Source organism: Salmo salar, chromosome 21 (assembly GCF_965601325.2).
Source record: "Salmo salar chromosome 21, fSalSal1, whole genome shotgun sequence".
NCBI classification, from domain to species: Eukaryota; Metazoa; Chordata; class Actinopteri; order Salmoniformes; family Salmonidae; genus Salmo; species Salmo salar.
The window spans coordinates 30075907-30093652 of record NC_138311.1 but is presented as its reverse complement, the minus strand read 5'-3'; positions in this window follow the sequence as shown (position 1 = coordinate 30093652).

Here is a 17746-nt window from a genome sequence, read left to right as displayed (position 1 = left end):
GCATACCCCTTGCTGGCTGAGGGCCAACCTTAGCACGACAACAGTGAGGAGTTGCACCGAGCGCACCGGGCTGTGAGTGCGCATGGGCGACATAGTGCGCATCACCACATAGCACGGTGCTTGTTCAGTCACTCGCTCCCAACGGTAAGCACGGGGAGTTGGCTCAGGTCTTAAACCCGCCTTAGCCAATCTACCCGTATGCCCCCCCCAAAAAATGTTTTTGCCGCTGCCTCTCGGGCTCCTGTTGCTTTCTTGCCCGTTCCTCCCAGTATCGCCGTTCCACCCTCGCTGCCTCTATCTCCTCCTGCGGGCGGCGATACTCCCCCGGCCTTGTCCAAGGTCCTGCCTGACATCGTTGTAGATTGAGGTACTCATCTTGGCTTCTCCTGTTAGTTTCACAGAGGCAGGGAAGTGAGACATCTCTGAAAACCATAAAGACTTGGGATGTTCTTGGATTTCAAACTCCAAACTCCACCCCAAGGAATTGGCTTGATATTTAGCTCTTGGATTGTTCATAGGGCACTGTGCTATACAGTGCGAGCAGTTCCCCAGGACTGCCGCACAGAATAAATATCATCCAGCACAGAGAAGAACGAAATTGAACTTCTCTAGAGTTTTCCCCATTAGTTAACGCTATCAACGTTTCCTTTTACTGCGGGAATTGTGATCGAATCAATGCAATATTTAGCACTTTCAATGCAACCCCCCGAAACAAAACTATGCAAGAGATTTTGTTGTAGGCAAAATGCAACTGGAGTAGGATTCTATTGCATTGACAGGCACTACTCTGCCCCTACTCTACACAGAGCGGTGCGCCATAACCAATTAGAGCTGCAGTAGACCTATATACAAATAGACCATTACCACATATGGATCTGTGCCACTCACTTTGCACTGGACTGTTTTTACAGTATGAGTGGTCATGAGTAGATGTGCTTGTTTAGAGATCAACGCGAGAGCTAAATGTACTTATCCTTTGCTACTTAGTGAGTTATTTGCCCAGTTATAGATCATTTGTAGTCAGGAATGGGGGAGGGATTGCTTTCTTTAAGAGCACAAAACATGTGCATTTCTAGACATCTTTGAAAATCAATGTATTTTTGTCTAAAGGGGCAGTGTTATATTGTAACAGCCGTCGTCAGAATTAGACCAAGGTGCAGCAGAGGATGTGTTCATCATTAGAATTTTAATTCAAAAAAAGAGAACACTTTACAAAAACGAAACAAAAACGACCAGAAACAGTCCTGTCAGGAAACACACTGAACAGAAACAATTACCCACAAAACCCAAAGGAAAAACATGCTCCTTATGTGTGACTCCCAATCAGCAACAACAAACTTCAGCTGTGCTTGATTGGGAGCCACACACGGCCCAAAACAGAGAAATACAAAAACATAGAAAAAGGAACATAGAACATAGAATGTAACACCCTGGCCTAACCAAAATAAAAAACAAAAACCCCTCTCTATGGCCAGGGCGTTACATATATTTTGAGACATGATTGAATAAGGTAGCCAATAGGCAGAGGGTAGCATCATTTGTCTGATTCTATGTAATAATTGAATGTGAATAATTATGCATTTTATTTTATAAAGTGTTTTCTTGCATCAAACAACACAACAGAATTTTCAGTCACCTCCTTGTCTGAAGGACAACTGGATAAACAGGTTCATGTCAAGCCCTGCATGTTTTTTTTCAAAAGTTTCATGAAATGTAGGTCTACATTGAACACCAGACATTGGCTGCTACTGTAGGCTGAATGATAGAACAGCTATTTCCATGTTAAAATGTTATGGGATGTATTTTCTAAAAAAATTTTTATGGTAGACCACTCTGGTAGGCCTACATTATGATCAAGTAGCCACAGTAGGCTACTTGACTACTGTTAAAACTAACTTAAAGTGGGTACAGCGTCAGTGTTCACAGTAAACGAGCACTGGAAGTTGCACAGAATTCTCACAATGTTCAAGTTTGCGTTAAGCAGACCGGAAATTTGCTCAGTGACGAATAAATGTTGAGGGAACTTTGGTCACTGGTCCTCCAGTGTGCTGACACCACTGTGCGCCAGCAGTGGGACATTACAAGTTCTGTATGGCACCATTTCTTCAGCCCATACTCTAATAAAGAAATGTATAGATGCGAATGTCAGCCAATGAAACAATTTAGAAGTGTTTTGCCTACATTTGCCCATATAAATCAACCACTGACGAGCAGAAACAAAACATTACGCAATACCAGGGTGAAACTAACCACAACACAAACCATATTAAAAGCAGTGAAATATATGATGGGGTTCTTGTTTGCCTATTGAATCATAACACCCTCTTTTTTTAGACAGGCCATTTTTCATCAGGCACCACAGACAGCTAAAGGCAGCTCTCTCAGGAGCGCGCTACCTACCTGACAGAGTCAGAGGGAGAGACTCCCACTGGGGTGAGATCATGCTGATCCTATGTGGAATTGTCTCAGTGACCGTCCCTGAACCCACACGCCAGACCCCCTCAACACACTCCAGAACTCCATGTTACCACTGCTCCCATCCAGTGGTGGAAAAAATACCCAATTGTCATATTTGCGGAAAAGTAAAAATAAATGAATAGAAAATGAATCAAGTAAAATAGAAAATCACCCATTAAAATACTACTTGAGTAAAACTCAAAAGGTATTTGGTTTTAAATATGCATAAGTATCAAAGCAAATGTATAAATCATTTCAAATTCCTTATATTAAGCAAAGCAGACGGCACAATTTTTTAATTATTTTTACAGATAGCCATGGGCACACTCCAACAAGTAAAAGTTGTCAAAAATATAAATAGCAAAGTAAAGTAGCGATACCCCAAAAAACAACTTAAGTAGTACTTTAAAGTATGTTTCTTAAGTGCTTTACACCACAGCTGCCATCAATCACAATGTGTGGACTTTCTTGGCTCTCAAACAGTGGGAGACACATACGAACACACATACAAACACACATATCTTAGGGAGTGGAGTGAACGTTATTTATAATAATATATGGAGAAAATCTGACCTCTCAGAAATGAAAATGAATGGCTCTCCCTTCAGCAAAATATACAGTGCCAGTCAAAAGTTTGGACACACCTGCTCATTCAAGGGGTTTTCTTTATTTTTACTATTTTCTATATTGTAGAATAATAGTGAAGACATCAAAACTATGAAAAAACACATATGGAATAATGTAGTAACCAATGCTTTCCATCATGAAGCTGGTCAAGAGAATGCCAAAAGCGTGCAAAGCTGTCATCAAGGCAAAGGGTGGCTACTTCGAAGAATTTCAAATATAAATTATATTTTGATTTGTTTATCACTTTTTTGGTTACTACATGTTTCTATATGTGTTATTTCATAGCGTTGAAGTTTTCGCTATTATTCTACAATGTAGAAAATAGTTTAAATTTTTTTTTGTAAACCCTTGAATGAGTTGGTGTGTCCAAACTGTTGACTGGTAGTGTACAGTATATACATATATACATACGTATTTGCTTGACATCATGGGAAAACCAAAAGAAATCAGCCAAGACCCCAGAAAAGATATTGTAGACCTCCAAAAGTCTGGTTCATCCTTGGGAGCAATTTCCAAATGCCTGAAGGTACCACGTTCATCTGTACAAACAATAGTATGCAAGTATAAACGCCATCGGACCACGCAGCCGTCATACCGCTCAGGAAGGAGACACGTTCTGTCTTCTAGAGATGAATGTACTTTGGTGCGAAAAGTGCAAATCAATCCCAGAACAACAGCAAAGGACCTTGTGAGGCTGCTGGAGGAAACAGGTACAAAAGTATCTATATCAACAGTAAAACGAGTCCTATATCGACATAACCTGAAAGGCCATTCAGCAAGGAAGAAGCCACTGCTCCAAAACCATCATTAAAAAAGTCAGACTCCGGTTTGCAACTGCACATGGGGACAAAGATCATACTTTTTTGAAAAATTTCCTCTGGTCTGATGAAACAAAAATAGAACTGTTTGGCCATAATGACCATCGTTATGTTTGGAGGAAAAAGGGGGAGTTACGGGGGTGGCAGCATCATGTTGTGGGGGTGCTTTGCTGCAGGAGGGACTGGTGCACTTCACAAAATAGATGGTATCATGAGGATGAAAATTACGTGGATATATTGAAATAACATCTCAAGACATCAGTTAGGAAGTTAAAGCTTGGTCGCAAATGGGTCTTCCAAATGGACAATTACCCCAAGCATACTTCCAAAGTTGTGGCAAAATGGCTTAAGGACAACAAAGTCAAGGTATTGGAGTGGCCATCACAAAGCCCTGACCTCAATCCCATAGAACATTTGTGGGCAGAGCTGAACAAGCGTGTGCGAGCAAGGAGGCCTACAAACCTGACTCAGTTACACCAGCTCTGTCGGGAGGAATGGGCCAAAATTCATTCAATTTATTGTGGGAAGCTTGTGGAAGGCTACCCAAAACGTTTGACCCAATTTAAACAATTTAAAGGCAATGCTATCAAATACTAATTGAGTGTATGTAAACTTCTGACCCACTGGGAATGTGATGAAAGACATAAAAGCTGAAATAAATAATTCCCTCTACTATTATTCTGACATTTCACATTCTTAAAATAAAGTGGTGATCCTAACTGACCTAAGACAGGGAATTTTTACTCGGATTTAATGTCAGGAATTGTGAAAAACTGAGTTTAAATGTATTTGGCTAAGGTGTATGTAAACTTCTGACTTCAACTGCATATACTGTATGTACAGCAATCGTTGAATAGGATATACCTTGACTAGAATGCAGTATATACATATGAAGTGGGTAAAACAGTATGCAAACATTATTAAAGTGACCAGTGTTCCATGACTATGTACATGGTAGAGTAACCGGGTGGTACCAGGATACTGGGTGGAGTCCGGCTAGTGGTGACTATTTATGGCCTTGAGATAGAAGCTGTTTTTCAGTCTCTCAGTCCTAGTTTTGATGCACCTGTACTGAACTCGCCTTCTGGATGGTAGCGGGGTGAACAGGCTGTGGCTCAGTTGGCTGAGGTCCTTGATGATCTGCTTTGCCTTTCAGTGACACCGTGTGCTGTAGATGTCCTGGAGGGCAGGCAGTGAGCCCCTGGTGATGCGTTGGGCAGACCGCACCACCCTCTGGAGAGCCCTGCGGTTGCGGACCAGGCGGGGAAAAAGCCCGACAGGATGCCCTCAATTCTGCATCTGTAAAAAGTTTGAGGGTCTTAGGGGTCTCATGTCATGTTGATATATTTTTCAGTTGCTTCCACATGGCTGGTTTCACATTTGTCTCCAGGGATCATAAGGAAAAATAGTCTTAAACAATTGCTATGAGTATTTACAATCCCCTTCTCCAAACGGATTACTAATTTACCTCGCTCTAATCAATAGTTCTTATCAATTTATAAATTAGAGTGCTTGTAGAATATTGTTATTGTTATTTCTATCGAAAGAAATTAAGTTAATGCTTTTTCCACTTGGAACCAGCAGGTTTCCTCAAACTTATTCATGGTTTCACGTAAAGGTGGTGGAATTATGAGGGAATTAAATCAAGGTCAGAATACTGTGTACTGTAGACACATCTCCACCACACCTTCATTTATTCAAGCTCCACCTCAATCGAATAGTAGGTTAATAGCATGCTATTCTCATGCTTAAGTTCAAGGTCAGAATACGCATAGACAAAAGCGCATAAAAAGGGAATTACGTCCCATTTATGCGTGCTTAACTCGGGTTGGAATCGGGGCCCAAGAGCAGAGCAGGCTGGGGCTCAGGGTTGGAATATCTATTGAGTGTGTAATGCAGCCTAGTTTTATTTACACCATCCTAGCAGCTATCTTAGAAATATGACTTTACTCTGTGCTTCTCAGAACATGCACTTTGTATGCTACAGCCTATAGGCTACGGATCATTTGATTGAGATCACACTACATAGCTTCTAGGCTCACTTGATATTGCTTGCCCAGTGGAGAATCAGAGATGAGGGGTGTTATCGGACACACGTCGATATACTGTATAGCCTAATAAGCAAATAATTATAAAATATTGAGAAATATTGACGTTTCATCCATTACAAATTGCATGACCCTCCCCTGGCCTAGATTTAAAAAATACTAAACCCTCCCCTTGACTGAAATTGAAAAAGCATGACCCTCCCCTAATTTCCTCCAGATACCCATTATGTACATTTTGATCCATTCCTTAGTAGAAGGAATGAGACGCATGATTGGGACCTCACAAAATCACTGCATCTGTCAATCAAACTCTGTAGAACTTTATAGGCCCTCCATGTGGCCTGACAGAGAACGAGAACGCACGCACACACAACGGACATGAATGAGACCAACTGCCTATAAAGGCCCTGGTAGACTATTCATTCTGCTCTCTGGTCTGTGTTTCTTGTCCCAGTAATGACCCAGAGAGGGACTGACACAAGTCAGCATGAGATCTGACCCAGGCAGAACAGTAGATGATAGACAGGTTAACTACACCTAGGCTGAACTAAAACTAGACCCCAGTGGCACCTAAAGCCAGAGTATCTCAGAGTATCTCAGAGTATCTCAGAGTATCTTAGCATATCTTAGCGTATCTAAAAGAGACACAAGCTGTTTTTAACACAGACTGTAAAAAATGTCAGATTATCAGTGACAGGCCAGTATGGGGTTTGAGAAGAAACAGAACATTGGAAACAGAGTAGAGATAAGGGGTAACAGGGTCTAATCATACAGTAAATCTCCCATGACTGATGCTAATGGCGCCAAAGAGCTTATTCTCTATCCAACACAGAGTTATGCATTACGTACACCTTTACCTATGACCCACTAGAGTCAGGGTTAACTTTATAGTGTAGTCCAGGGAAGTCAGTCTTGAGCGAGAGGCCCCAAAGCACTCTGGGTCGTTTATTAAAATGTGTCACAGCTTAGGGCCACCTGAGGCTTTTAGCAAATCAGTCTGTGTGGGAAAGTGTAAACAGTGCAGCCATATGTTCACACCCACTTTTACAACATACACACATAAGGTGCAATGCGCACATAACACACACACACTTACACACACGCACGCACACACACACACACACACACACACACACACACACACACACACACACACACACACACACACACACACACACACACACACACACACACACACACACACACACACACATTAGACATATTCACTCCATTGATTTATGAGTATAGAATGTGAGAGGGAGAGGGAAGCCTTTGATATCCGTATATCAGTGTTTTCATTATGAGGCCACCTACTCAGCACTATTTATACACCAGTCTGCAGACATAATCCACATAGCAGGGAGAGCAGGAGGATGTGAGGAGGGAATGAAATAGAGTGACATCTCTGTTTTGTCTGAGATGCAGATGTATTCATGTTTGTGTATAAACTGTGTGCGTGTCTGTGTGTGTGTGTTTCTGTGTGTGTGTGTCTGTGTCTGTGTTTACAATACCATAGGTCTGTGTTGGTCCAGTCCCTGGTCCTGTGTGTGGATCAGGTTCTTCTGCTGTGTGTCCCACCCTGCACGCCCATACCTCTGACCAGGACCCCAACCAGGACCCCTGTCCAGGACCTCCAGCCAGGACCCCCAGTCCCGGACCCCAGACCAGGACCCCTGACCCGGACCCCCGACCAGGACCTCCAGCCAGGACCCCAGACCAGGACCCCTGACCCGGACCCCCGACCAGGACACCCGGCCAGGACCCCCGGCCAGGACCCCTAGACCAGGACCCCCGACCAGGACACCCGACCAGGACCTCCAGCCAGGACCCCAGACCAGGACCCCTGACCCGGACCCCCGACCAGGACACCCGACCAGGACCCCCGGCGGCTGGGAGAGATGATGGATGATGCCCTGGGGGTATGGAGCTGCTGTATGTTTATAGGTGTGCTGTTAGCAGACAGTTATGAATGACTGCGTTCAGGAAACTGTTTTTGTTTTGTGTTTGTGTGGGTGCATGTGTGCACATGAGTGTCTTATGTCAGTAGTGGACTTTGTCATAGTTGGCAGATTCAGCAATCAGTCAGACCGATTGATGGAATGTATGAGGGTATGTGTGTGCATGTTGTTATATGTGTGTGTGACAGGTTATTGATGACTGGCATACTGTGGATGCTGTTATTCCAGCTATTTTGATTACAAGGTGACAGACACGTGAAGGAAGCCCATTAAACACTTTGATACATGGAACACCTACACTGGTGTTTGTCCCAATCATCCCTGCTCAGACAGGGTTACTGCAACACAGCCTTATCATGTACAAAGTGCATGGCCAGGAGGGAGAGACCAGGTAGTGTTTCACCCTCTGCTCGGCACATTCAGGCCCAATGATAGTGTTCATTCATCAGGACTGAGACAGAGAGACAGAGGCAGCCAGGCATGAGTTTACAGCCAGGACAACAACAAGGGACTGTATCTAGGTTTTTTGTCTTCCTGTTTGTCTCGTTAGGTGGCTTTGGGATGAGCCTGTTGCTATGTAAAATGACGAAGCCAGGAAACAATGGATTTCAAGGAATACCAGTGTCATTCTGAGTAATAATGTATTTCCTAAAGAATCTTCACAATAAGGAAGTGGTGAAGTTAATTATTCTCAGGTTCACCCTTGGATTGAAAGATTCCGGGTTCACACTGAGAGTTCAACCATGCATGTGTGACACCAAGCGAAGCCTCATAGAGAGTTCACAGAGATTCATACATGGTTAATAGGGTACTGAGGGTGTATAAAAAGAACAGAAGTGTGTTAGCTTACCAGTCCTGGCCAAAGCAAACATATCTGGTGAGTTCAGAATGGTTAATTATCTGATGATGTTTTATCAAAGGGGCTTCTCAGTAGCAGACTCCCCTATAGACTCTGTATGGAAAGATAAGGACTTACTTTCCTTCTATCTCTCATTCCCTCCATATACATTTTCCTCCGTCTCTGACACTTTCTGGGCTCTAGACGCCGGAGGCCCTTTGATGTTCAGAGTAGGCCTGGTTACTGTCAGCAGGGCAATGTTTCAGGTTATCAAGATCACACATCTATTACAATGAGTCGGAATACTGGGAATCAAGTGTCTGACATGTGTGAAACACTCTGTGTCTGGAGAGAGGAGAGAGGAGAGTTAATAAATATAAGCTAGCATAGAGATATGGAACTGGGAATGGGAATTTACAGGGTTTAGATTACCATGGGCTTGATTAACAACCTGTTATCTTAGCAGGTTGTTCTACTGTATCTGTAAACCATTATAGAGCTATACTGTGGATGTCAACTACTGCTCAAAGTTATGGGTAGAGATCTGTTTTAATTCTATGATCAATAATACTATGACAAATAAACAAATAAGCTGTTATTATCTGAGAAAGTTATCTTCGGTTTGCTATGACGACGGTGACAGTCAACGTGGATGGTTATTGATACATGGTGGATGTACAGTATAACCGGATCACTGCAGGCAAGGGGTGGACAAAGGACAGCAAGATTAATTGAATGGACCCAGGAAGACAAATCAATCCCTGAGTCTTGCTTCTTCTCTGAGTAGAGCCGCCATTCTAAGATCTGGTCAATTGTACTAGACGGACGCTGAGATTCGGTGTCGGATGTGTTGGGCGTGCCATACCTCCTAAATCCACAGCTCCCCCACCCTAACCCCCCTGCCCCCGTCCCTCTTCCCCCTCCCAGGAAACTACAGCTTCCTCTCCATTCATCTCACTTTTATTTCTATGGAGCTTTTTGCAAACTAATTTGTCAAACTTTTATGTCCTCAGATATTAAGCCCAGAGCAACAGTGTCGAGGAAATAGTCCCTTTTATTATGAGCACAGGAGGAAACTGAGAGAAACCACACTCCAGGGGGGAGCCAGAAGGACTGAATGAAAAGCAGGGTCAGTCAGTAAAGGGTAGTCATCCGATGCCTTTGAAAATGGACACTGACCACAGTGAGCATAACTTGAGTTTCACTTTTGGTATTCAGGTTTGGATCCTCCATTAAACCTGAAGAAAGTTAATCTGCAGTTCAGTATATTCTCTGTGAGGGTGAGTGCATGAGAGTGTGTGTGTGTATATGTGTGTTCGCAATCATATCACAGTGGGGTGCACAGGATGTAACACGGAGCCGCCCTCAGCAAGTGTGGACCTTCAACAACAACATGAGCACAGAGGGACGCTCAGATGATAGTCAAAAGATCTGGAGGGGGGAATCTGGGGGAACTATCAGTAATGGGGAGGGGTACAGCATGTCTCTATGGAGGCTGGAACGGGACCAGGGAACCAGGGATAATCTTCCTAGTTTTTATGGCTATTCTCTATTCCATTGAATGTTGTATTCCATTCACTGAATGTTGTCCAGACCCCAGGGTGAGAAGTGTGTGTGTGGGGGTGTGTGTGAGTGAGAGAGAGAGAGAGAGAAACTCCCTGTAAACTGATACTCACAGTGATACCAGGCCCTGTCTCTGTCCTGCTGTCCAGAGAGACAGAGTGAGAGAAAGTATAGAGAGAGAGGACAGAGAGAGAACAGAAAAGGTGAGAGGGGGAGGAGAGAAGGGGTGAGGGACAGATAGAGAGAGGATATGTGTGTGCGTGCTTGTGTGCCTGTGCATATGTGTGTGTGTGTTTCCACTGTCCTATAGTGTGTTATATGAGACAGCAGACCTTTGTCTGGCCTATTACATGAAGAGGACTAATCCACACCCTCCAGATAAACTGAGACATCCTCTCTCTTTCCAGGACAGAGGAACATAAACACTCTACACATGCTATCTGTGAGGAGGCTTGTTGAGAGTCTATGTAACAGTCTGTGTGACAGTGTGTGTGAGTGCCTGATGGGGAGAGAGAGTGGAATTTGTTGCAATCAGTAACTGAAGCTATATGACACATACAGTACAGTGCATTGGAGGCCTGCCCATCTCTCTTAGAGACTTCAGATATTCCCTCTATAGTTTAGGCTGTAATGTTCGTTCTCATATTATAAGGTCAATAATATGATCGTTTTTCTGACTGTCTTGGGAGTGGACATATTTGGCAGGCAATTGTTTTTACATTATGTTTCTACTGGTTTAATGATATGTAATAATTCCCAGGCAAAAAGCCAATAACATGAATTAGGTTTTTGGCATTGGCAGTGCATTCCTTTATTCCATAGTGTGTACTGGCATTTATATCTACGTATCTCAGCACTCTGAAACCCAGTATGCAAATTGTTGGCCTAAATGTGTAAATTGTGCAAATTCTCTGAATGTGTCTCAAAGCATCTACAGGGGAATATGCAATCACCAACAGTAATCAGATTATCTCCGCAAGAGTCAGTCTTAACTGTGCTTGTTTCATTGACCATGCTGACAGTGTGTGTGCCTGTGGGGGTGAATAACTGTGTAACTGGACAGGCTGGTTTTCAGACTGTTTTCAGAGAAACCAAGTCGGTTTGTCTTCCTGTACACGGAAAGAAAGGCATGTGAGACGTAGAGTGTTTTATAAAGCTGTTAAATCTTATTAGGAAGAATTCTGGTCAAAGTAACAGCGTTCTAGTCTGTTAGTCTGCACACTGCGTTGTTTGGCCTGTCTTTCTTTCTGTCTGTGTTTCAGTAAACAGATGTGTTTTTACTGGGAAAAACCAAACCCTGCCCCAGACAGCAACAGAGGAGGACATTTGTCTGCTTAATTATTGTCAGGGAAGTGACTGTACTGGAGATGTGTGAACGAAAGCCAAATGTCTCTTTGTGTTTCTTCGTAGACTCCAGAGCCCATAAAATATGTTGTTTTTCACCTCATATGTCACTCAAGAGTTATGAGTCTGAGGTTATAAACATCACTGTTATTTCACACTGTTCTCTTCTATTTGTCCAACTAGGGTATCATTAACACACTAAGACTATCAGCACACCAGGTAGGCCATTAATTATACTGTACAAGCTACATTAAGGGGCAATCTTACTGTATGAAGTTGTTTGAATTTTTTCTCTCCAAAAAGTTGTAATAAAAAATCCCAAACTGTGCTCGTATGGAATCCCATACAGGCCTACTATGGTGTGAGGGGAAAAGTGTTATATGGACCATGAGTTTAGCTGGCTTCTTATATGGTCTCCATTCCTCCCCTACTGTCCCTTTACTGTGATGATAGAATTACTTTTTCCCCATTCTCTTTTTATCCAAAATAAAACATATAAAAGAAAGATAAGGATGAGTAAGTTAGATGAGTAAAAAAGCAACAGTCAAACCTAAGTAACTTGTTAATGTGATAGAAGAGTATCATATTTGTCTTCTTTGGCCCATATGGAAAGAAATACTTGAATTCCATGTGAACACACGTGATCTAGTGTGATTTACATTTACATTTACATTTACATTTGTCATTTAGCAGACGCTCTTATCCAGAGCGACTTACAGTAGTGAATGCATACATTTCATTTCATGCATTTTTTGTATTTTTATAAAAAGCTTTCAAATGAAACAAGCAATTTTACACACGGTAAAAAGTAGTTATCTTGACAATACTGCGTTCCAAAAGAGTAGCAGATTTTAACATTAAACATGTTTGGCTTTACCTTAGGCATCCCTCTCAAGCCCTGTACACTGAGAAGGGACAATAGCAGATAAGGTCAGCTCTAGCAGAGATACAGTGAGCTCAAAGTATTGGGACAGTGTGTTTTGTTTTGGCTATGTACTCCAGCACCTTCGATGCAGACGGTCAGCTTTAATTTGAAGGTATTTTCATCCATATGAGCCGTTTAGAAATGACAGCACTTTTTGTACATGGACTCTTTCCCCCCCCCCCATTTTAGGGGCCCAAAAGTATTGTGACAAGTTCACTTGTGTGTATCAAAGTTATCAAAAGTTTATTTGGTCCCATATTCTTAGCACACAATGATTACATCAAGAATTGGATTCATTTGCTGTTTTGTTTGTGTAATGTAGCTAGCTAGCTAATTTGTCCTATTTAGCTAGCTTGCTGTTGCTAGCTAATTTGTCCTGGGATATAAACATTGAGTTCGTGATCTCATGTCATCACGTGATCTAATGTGACGTTAATGTGATAACATGTGACATGTGAAGCAAAATGTGATAACATAAAACTACACGTGAGCACACGTGAGAACATGATCTCATGTCAAATTAATGTGAAATAAATATGATAATATGTAAAATGTCAACATGTGTTTTTGGAACACTTCACGTGCTCACATGTTGTCACATATGAGCACATATGTAAGTCTGTAAGTCGCTCTGGATAAGAGCATCTGTTAAATGACTAAAATGTTAAAATGTAAAATGTTTAATGTTGTCACATTGCTTTACATGTTGTCACGTTATCACATTAACTTCACATAATATCAAACCATCCCAAACCATTATAAGAAAAGTATTAAAATAGTATGGGGTTTTAAAGTAAGTTGTACGCTGTTCAGCTAAAATGTAACCCCATCTGGAATTTGAACTCTCAACCTCTGGATTTGAGATATGCTGCTCTTTCTGCTGTGCCACAAAGTCTGCAGACTTCCCCTACACATTCATTACTTATAATACATCTCTGCATTTAGCAAAGGAGTGCCATCTGCACTGCTATTTTAGTTTTCAGTTATTCTGACTATTCTCAATTTCAGGGTTTTCTGTATAGTTGTCTAATGTTGGTGGGTATTATTTTGTTTTAATGTTACTCCTGAATCACTATGATAAGAGGGTCCTGGGTGGCGTATCGGTCAAAAGCACTGCACTGCTGAGGTGATACTACAGCCTCCGGTTTGATACCAGGCTGTGTCATAACCAGCTGTGACCAAGAGCCCCATAGAATGCTGCACAATTGGCCGAAGGGAGGGTTAAGTGACAAGTAGGTGGCCAGGCGTGTCATGTTTTGGAGGAACCATGACTTGAGCTTTGCCTCTCCTGAACCCATTGAGGAGTTTCAGAGATGAGCCAAGGGACCTAATAAATAAAATACACTTGTATATGCCTTTTCAGGGTCCAGCCTGGTTAGTACAGGGACAGGAGACCGCCTGGGGAAAAATAATTCTATCATTATGATAAATAGTTTTTCTATAGTGTATTTTTAACAAATCTGATATTTACTTTGAAGTCCAAAACGTAGGAATATTTCTGAAATCAGTTGTTGACACAGACATGGTGGCATATCAGGAAGATCAGAATGCAGTAAACCAAGAGATTGTGAGTTCAAATCCCGGGTAAGGACATGTTGAATATTAGTTGCTGTGTATATAAACATACCTGCACAAATATAGTCAAAGTCTGTTGAATATGTAAGTTGAAAACACTGTATGCTAAACACGCTGTGTGTATCGCAATGACTCATTTCAGTTTGCAGGGCATCACCTGTTAAATTGGATGTGATCATTTGAATCCACATGTGAAAGGTTATGTGATCATGTGAAAGGTTATGTGATCATGTGAAAATCCACATGTGATGTGTTCCAAAAACACATGATTTCACAAGTGGAAATGTCACACGTTTTTTCCATATAGAGTGTGGTTAATTTATCCATTCGTCTTCTTACACTTCGAGAAACGCTTAATGAAGAAACACGTTGAGCTTAGGATAACACAGAGGAAATGGTTTTGCTCTTGTTCATGTCTTCTTAAAGGTTTAAACAGCTGCCGTCTCTTCGCAGGCGCTTTTCTAAAGTTCTGTCGTTAAGGATGACAATAGCGTGCTGCTCTGACAGTGTGCAGGGGGGGTGGGGTGGAGTGTGTGGAGCTTTTTAGTGGACAGGGTGTTGGGTGAATTAAGCGATGTCTAAATACCGGATCCATAGCCTCGGCACGTATGAGCAATATAAATCAACATTACAAGCCCCGGCTTTCAAGACCATGTGTCCTGTCCACACCATCGCCTTTGATCTGGTTAAGCTCGTTATTTACATAGACATGAGCCATGTGGCAATATCAATGAGAGGGCTAAGCACTGGGTAGGGCGCACAGGTGGTGGGTTACGGCGAAAGTGATAAAGAAGCATTGTTCAGTTAAAGGGCAATTCCACCACATTTAAACCTCATTTTCATTATCTCCAGCACAATACGTGTCAACAGACTGTATGTGAAAACAGCACATTTCTTTGGTAGGAAAAAGTTTTGTAGGAAAAAAAAGAAAGTCAAAAAGTTCTATGCAATGACATCATCAAAAGATAAAACATTTTAAAACAGTGATTTTCAAAGACTATGAGATTGGTGGTGATGGGGGAGCAGGATCATACCCTCTTTTGGGCTAGAAACTCATTGCAGGTTTTGAAAATCACCATTTTATACCTTTAACCCTACCCAGTGATGTCACAGAGAATTTTTTTTTACGACCTTTCTTCTTGTCTTTTTAACCACAGACCATAAAAACACGCTGTTTTTCACACATGTAGACACTGGTTTCGTGCTGGAGATGATGAATATGAGGTTGAAAAGTGGCAGAATTGCCCTTTAAGGTGGACTTCAGAGACTGTTCTGATCCCACCATTGCCACCAATATAGTGATTGAGGTGAAGCAGTCAGAGCGGGATTTGAACCAGCAACTGTGCAACCATGTTCTGCGTATGTTTCATACAAATAACCTAATATAACACTGAAGGGCAATTGCTTCTTTGGATACAAAATTATAAGAGAATCGTGCTGACATACAAAGTAGGAAGTCAGACACATATTTACTCTCAGTAATCCCAACGTCTAAAGGTGTGGACAAGGTCATCACAATAAAAGTCTTGCAGGCCTCCACCTCCAAGTATAATCAGCCAAAAACATTTAGGCACTATAAATCAAATGTTACCCAGCCTGTTCAGACGGTTAAATAAGGTGTGGCTGTGTAAATGAATACGTATGATTACTCTGTGTAAATGAGTATGTATGATTACTGATGTTTGATCCAACTCATGATTTGATGGCCTCTCACCTCTCATTTCCCTGTCTCTCGCTGCAGAACATCTGTCTAACATCTGCCTGCCAGTATGACTGGTCCTACTCTTCTCTCCTAGATGAGTGAGGTGTCCTGGGGTGATAAACTATCCCTATCCTCTATCAAAATAGTCTCTCTGCTCTGACTTCTCCTCAGATTCACACCAGAAACTCCCCTAGGAGCACGCACAGCTGTACTCTTCAACTTCATTAATAATTCAAGACCTTCCACAGCCATACATTCTCATATGGAATTGATCCCAGGCCCACTGAAGCAAATACGGGCTTGATTGAGAATTAAATCTAGTCTAAAGTAAGCGCTTGCATCTCGGCCAGAAGTAATGTAGACCTATAGTGCTGTGTGTGCACGTGTGTGCGTGTGTGCATGCACATTAGTGTGTGTGGGTGTGTGTGTGTGCACATGTACTGTATGAGTAGGCTTATATTTCCCTCCCTAAATTCCTGCTAAATTACCCTGTACCTCTCATCTTCCTCCCCCTTTCATCCTTTCCAGTGTTAATGTTCTCTCAATAGTATGCAGGGCATGAGCAGGGCATGGACCATGAGATCTATAGCTCCATACAATATAAAGCAACCCGCCCTCCATCAATATCTTATCTGGGCCATTATCTGTCCATATTAAATCAAAACCTACTGATAACCCACAATGGGCTGTACTGTAAATCATACACACTCACAGAGAATGGCTTGCATCAAGTCAAACAACAGATGATTTCAACATATACAAACCATATGCTGCACTTCTACTGTACTCAGCCTCCGTGCTGTGCTTTATTTACAGTGACTGTGCTGCATATCCTTCCTATCTGTTGGCGAGCCATGTGAACAGAGGAGTATTTCACCAAGATTTAAAGTGGGCTTTCATAATGGTGAGAACAGAGGCCTGCTAATAAGAAATAGCCTTGTCTCTAAAGTAAATGGCTCTGACAAGACACTTGACAGATAGTTTGGATGGCTAAATAGCTGGGTCTGGAATAATACTGTGTTTGACTCGTCCTTTGTAAGCACTATACACATCATACTGCACACGTTAGAAAATCAAAAGTGAATCATAGAGGGAAGCAAATCGTAAAGGGAAGCGAAAACACTTCACACTAGAGTGCGAGCCAAGGAAAACACATGCTCTTCAGTCAGTCATGAAGCAGCAGGAGTGTGTGTTACTGTGAGATACTGCAGTTCAGCCCAATCAGTGTGTATCAGAACCACTCTAAGAGAACCAAATGAAAGTCTGAACACATGCTGTAGAACCACATGGAGACTCTTGTCTGTTCTGAACTAATGCTGATGTGCTATTTAAACCATAGAGGTATCACTGAATCTAGACTCTAGAGCCGGAGTAAATGTTTTGACTGTCATCATAATTTCCCCATTGCTCAGTCTGGTAAGAAAGACTATGACATTTCATGAGGTGCAGAGGACCGTGCCCACTGTGTGAAGCCCGTGTTTATATATGCATATGTGTCTGCCTGTCCTCCTGACTGAGTGAGCGCATATCTGGATATATTAACCTGGTTTGTCTGATATATTAACCTGGTTTGTCTGATATATTAACCTGGGTCTACATCTCTATTCCTGAAATCTTTCTCATTTAATGTCTGAATAAAACATACATTGTTCTGCATTGTGACTTTAATTGTAAAACATGTGTCCTACGTGTCATGATAAGCATTGTAAAAGCACTGCGTATGTTGCAGCCGTGCTTCATAACTGAACCGTTACGGCTAGGATACAGGATATAATTAAACGTTATAAATGACTTAGTCCACTTATTGGCCACATAAAGTTATACAGTTGAAAATGTGTCTGGTTGAATGTGGCCGTGCTAATGCACTCCAGTCAGAGCTGCCATACATAAA